Source organism: Dicentrarchus labrax, unplaced genomic scaffold, assembly GCF_905237075.1.
Source record: "Dicentrarchus labrax unplaced genomic scaffold, dlabrax2021, whole genome shotgun sequence".
In the NCBI taxonomy this organism is placed as follows: Eukaryota; Metazoa; Chordata; class Actinopteri; family Moronidae; genus Dicentrarchus; species Dicentrarchus labrax.
The window spans coordinates 4,667,945-4,673,082 of record NW_026136711.1 but is presented as its reverse complement, the minus strand read 5'-3'; the positions used below and the strand labels follow the sequence as shown (position 1 = coordinate 4,673,082).

General features: G+C 45.5%; 1 long non-coding RNA gene across 1 annotated transcript; it reads right to left on the bottom strand.

The window, feature by feature from the left end:
* Positions 1-667: 667 nt before the first annotated feature.
* On the bottom strand, positions 668-4,769 carry LOC127371883 (uncharacterized). Its single transcript, XR_007886466.1, has 2 exons — positions 4,119-4,769; positions 668-1,194 (listed from the first exon to the last, which is right to left on the bottom strand). It is a non-coding gene; the product is annotated as an uncharacterized LOC127371883 (long non-coding RNA).
* Between the last annotated feature and the right edge of the window lie 369 nt (positions 4,770-5,138).

Below are 5,138 nucleotides of genomic sequence, written 5' to 3'. Positions count from 1 at the left end.
AGGACCTCTGGGTCACCAATTCAGTCTCTGACATTATGACGTCACAGTGATGTTGACCTTTGACCTTTTAGGTAAAAAATATTACTCCATAGCTTTAACCCTGCTGGCCATTAGAAAGAATGCAGGTTTAAGTCACTTCCACATTCTTCACTTGACAGACCCGAAATCTCCACGTATTATATACTGTCAGTGTATCAAAAGTTTGGGAGTACTGTGATCATCTTTCAACACGTATACCTGGGCTGATGTGAATACAGTGTTTTTGGCTTGAGTACTTTGTTCACACTTCTGACAGAAACCTTTGGAGCTGTTATAATTAGTGGTCCTGCAGTGTGTAAATCACAACCTGCATGTATACATCACAGGTCATGTGAGTGGCATGACATCCTCTGCCTACTGTCTCTTTCTGAAGTTAGGCTCTGCCCACAAAATATGTCTGTGTTTACAAGCACAAAGCTCCAAAGCTTTTGATGTAAAACATCTCTGTTTGGTGTTTTATTGTTGGAAGCTTAACACTGAAGAAAATGGCAAAGTGATTGGAAATATTAGTGAGTGAGAATGATATATATGTCATGTGTTGCATGAAAAAAGATGTAAACAAAAGTTTCATCCTGATTGCAGCGGGCCTCATCAAGGTCAGGAACCTTGTTGATACAATTCAATTCAATTTCAATTCAATTCAATTTTATTTGTATAGCGCCAATTCATAACAGAAGTTATCTCAGGACACTTTTCAAATAGAGCAGGTCTAGACCGAACTCTTTAAAACATTAATTACAGAGACCCAACAGTACCACCATGAGCAAGCACTTGGCGACAAGGGCAAGGAAAAACTGCCTGTTAAAAGGCAGAAACCTAGGACAGATCCTCCGGCTCTAGGTGGGTGGTCGTCTGTCTCGACCAGTTGGGGTGAGAGAGAGAGAGAGAGCGAGAGACAGACAGGTGCACAGCAACAACAGTATTGGCAATGGCAATCTAGCAGGACCATGGCAGGAGGCTCCACCAGGATCGATAAGAACCTGCGAGACGAGAAAGCACAAGAACTCCGGGGAAGAAGTGAAGTTAGTAACATGCATTAATGGGACATGAATGAGTGCAGAAAGAGAGAGGAAGGGAGGAGCTCAGTGCACCATGGGAAATCCCCCGATAGTCTAGGCCTATAGCAGCATAACTAAGGGATGGTTCAGGACTCACCTGATCCAGCCCTAACTATAAGCTTTATCAAAGAGGAAAGTCTTAAGCCTACTCTTGAATGTGGTGAGGGTGTCTGCCTCCCGAACCACAACTGGAAGCTGGCTCCACAGGAGAGGAGCTTGGTAACTGAAGTCTCTGGCTCCTGTTCTACTTTTAGGAACCACAAGTAGCCCAGCATTCAGAGAACGTAATGTTCTAGTGGGATAATAGGGTACTATGAGCTCTTTAAGATATGAAGGGGCCTGACCATGAAGAGCTTTATAGGTGAGGAGGAGGATTTTAAATTCTATTCTACATTTTACAGGGAGCCAATGCAGAGAAGCTAGTACAGGAGAGATGTGATCTCTTTTTCTAGTTCCTGTCAGTACTCGTGCTGCAGCGTTCTGAATTAATTGGAGCGTTTTAATGGACTTATTGGGGCAACCTGATAATAAAGAGTTGCAGTAATCCAGCCTTGAAGTAACAAATGCATGGATTAGTTTTTCTGCTTCTGTCTGTGATAGTATGTGTCTAATTTTTCTAATATTACGTAAATGAAAGAAGGCAGTCCTAGAGGTCTGCTTTATGCATACAGACCCATGTATCATTACATGTTACATTAACGCAGTCTCTGCATCCGTCTCAATGTGTTGTATTAATGCACATTAGCTTATTATCTTTGTGTGGAGGGGCTATGGTGTATGTTTGTTATTTTCATAAAAGGTGTATTAAAAATGACTGTATGGTTTAAAATCAGGCGAGAGAGCAGTTGCTAAAACCAAGAAGACCACAGATCCTAGAGCAGAAACGCTGATGTTTATTACAGAATAAAATCAGGTTAAAAACACAGGTAAAAAACTAAAAATGGCAAGACAAATAATAAAAGGGCGTTGAAATGAGGGAAGCTAAAAACTGAGGGGCGAGGGAGTCTAATAAAACAGTCTAGAGTCTTACCTGCAAAGGCAGGGGCTGCAGCACACACTCGGGGTGCCGGCGGAAGTGGCTCCGTCACCGTAGAAAGCGTTGATACAATCCATACTCGGTCCTGCGGCCTCTCGATACCGCTGCACCGCACCGTCGTCTTCCTCAGGGCGCTGACCTCAAGCTATCAGGAGGGAGTCACATCCGCATGGGCTTTTCAGAATAAAAGCATAATACACTCCCAGTGTGCAATACATGCAATAAAACACAAATAAAAACACACTAAAATCAGAAATATTGTAAATTAAAAACACACTGGGAGCTAAAAAGACAGACAATAAAATCTTACTTTACCCATGCGACATCCCCCCACTGTTTGACGTTGTCAGTCCCTGCAACTTAAAAATCAACTCAGTCTCTGTGTCTTTCTGGCGGTTGGCCAAAATTAGGCTGAGTGGAGCGTTGTGGTGCTGCTTCCAGCTCTCCATCCTGCAGGGGCATGGGCAGGGCTGCAGGCAGAAACCCATAAAACACCACTCCGCTCTGTTCAAATTGGTCAGTGTCTCCTCTATCCTAGGCAAAGGAAAGGCGTCTTTATGGGTCACTGCATTCAATTTTCTGTAATCGACACAGAATCTCCAACTACTGTCTTTTTTCTTTACCAAGACTATGGGTGCAGCCCAAGGGCTACATCTCTCTCCGATCACTCCTTTCTCAAGCATATCTGACAACAGGGACTTCACCTCTTTCTACATCAGAGGGGGAAGGGGTCGATACCTCTCCCTGATGGCTGCTGCATCGCCAGTGCGGATCTGGTGTTGCACAGCGTCTGTCCGGCCAAAGTCCTCATCATGCTTGGCAAATACTTTTTCCCACTTGAGCAGCAGGGCACGCAACTTCTCCTGTTGATTTTCAGGCAGATCTGGTCTGTTAGTTAAATCTCTCACCTCCTGTGGGAGCTCACTCTCTCCAGGGTTCACTGCTGCATCCACCAAGGCCACTTTAACAGCTCCATCCTCCTCCAGGGACAAGCTCAGATCACGAGGTCCGTACACATCAGTTTCATCTATGTGGTACAGCTTCCCCAGTTTCTCGTACCGACTGTAGGGGTGTGGGTTACAGATACGCACAGGGACTCTGCCATTCCTTACCACTGCTAGCGTCCTGGCCACGCCTACGTTACTGGTATCTGGTAGTGCTTCCAGCAGGGTGCAGTAGTCTGCTCCTCGTGGGCCCATCCGACCCCGGCCCCACACTAGCGCCTCACTCTTTTGGGGGACCCTTATGTTGCTCCGGCGAGCTGGCTGCACATATCCGAGCAACCCATCCTCTGCCGTAGTGACCTCAACATGTCGGCAGGTAGCGAAGGCGTCCCTCCATACCCTCGGATTCTTCAGCTGTGATGGGGAGGAAACAGACTCTGCGGGCCATTTAAACAGGGCATTCCAACAGTTCAATTCAATTCAATTCAATTCAATTCAATTCAATTTTATTTGTATAGCGCCAATTCATAACAGAAGTTATCTCAGGACACTTTTCAAATAGAGCAGGTCTAGACCGAACTCTTTAACATTAATTACAGAGACCCAACAGTACCACCATGAGCAAGCACTTGGCGACAAGGGCAAGGAAAAACTGCCTGTTAAACGGCAGAAACCTAGGACAGATCCTCCGGCTCTAGGTGGGTGGTCGTCTGTCTCGACCAGTTGGGGTGAGAGAGAGAGAGAGAGAGAGGCAGAGAGAGAGAGAGCAAGAGACAGACAGACAGACAGGTGCACAGCAACAACAGTATTGGCAGTGGCAGTCAAGCAGGACCATGGCAGGAGGCTCCACCAGGATCCATGAGAACCTGCGAGACGAGAAAGCACAAGAACTCCGGGGAAGAAGTGGAGTTAGTAACATGCATTAATGGGACATGAATGAGTGCAGAAAGAGAGAGGAAGAGAGTAGCTCAGTGCACCATGGGAAATCCCCCGATAGTCTAGGCCTATGGCAGCATAACTAAGGGATGGTTCAGGACTCACCTGATCCAGCCCTAACTATAAGCTTTATCAAAGAGGAATGTCTTAAGCCTACTCTTGAATGTGGTGAGGGTGTCTGCCTCCCGAACCACAACTGGAAGCTGGTTCCACAGGAGAGGAGCTTGGTAACTGAAGGCTCTGGCTCCTGTTCTACTTTTAGAGACTATAGGAACCACAAGTAGCCCTGCATTTAGAGAACGTAATGTTCTAGTGGGGTAATATGGTACTATGAGCTCTTTAAGATATGAAGGGGCCTGACCATGAAGAGCTTTATAGGTGAGGAGGAGGATTTTAAATTCAATTCTACATTTTACAGGGAGCCAATGCAGAGTAGCTAGTACAGGAGAGATGTGATCTCTTTTTCTAGTTCCTGTCAGTACTCGTGCTGCAGCGTTCTGAATTAATTGGAGCGTTTTAATGGACTTATTGGGGCAACCTGATAATAAAGAGTTGCAGTAATCCAGCCTTGAAGTAACAAATGCATGGATTAGTTTTTCTGCATCTGTCTGTGATAGTATGTGTCTAATTTTTCTAATATTACGTAAATGAAAGAAGGCGGTCCTAGAGGTCTGCTTTATGTGGGAGTTAAATGACAAATCCTGATCAAAGATAACTCCAAGATTCCTGACAGTGGTGCTAGAGGCCAAGTTAATGCCATCATGTCAGGCTCCTCCTCCATGTGACAGGCAGTCACAACATTCATACCTATAATGAGCGGGTGTGTGCAGTGTTCATCCTTCGCAACAACAACTCCCCACCCAGGTATGTTAATGCCCTCCACCTCAAAGTGTAACTCTGCGTAGCTAATGTAGGGGATCTCTAAACCATTAGCTGCTCTCAATCGAAAAAATACAGGGGTCTTCCCAAGTTTAACTTCAGTGAAGTGTTCTTCCAGAAAACTCTCTTGCATTAAGGTAACTTGCGACCCTGTGTCTAGTAACCCCTGCAGCTTAACTCCCTCAATGGTTACACCTATGGTGGGACTTTGCCCAATAAATGTTTCAGTGGCCCCTTTCTCTTCTG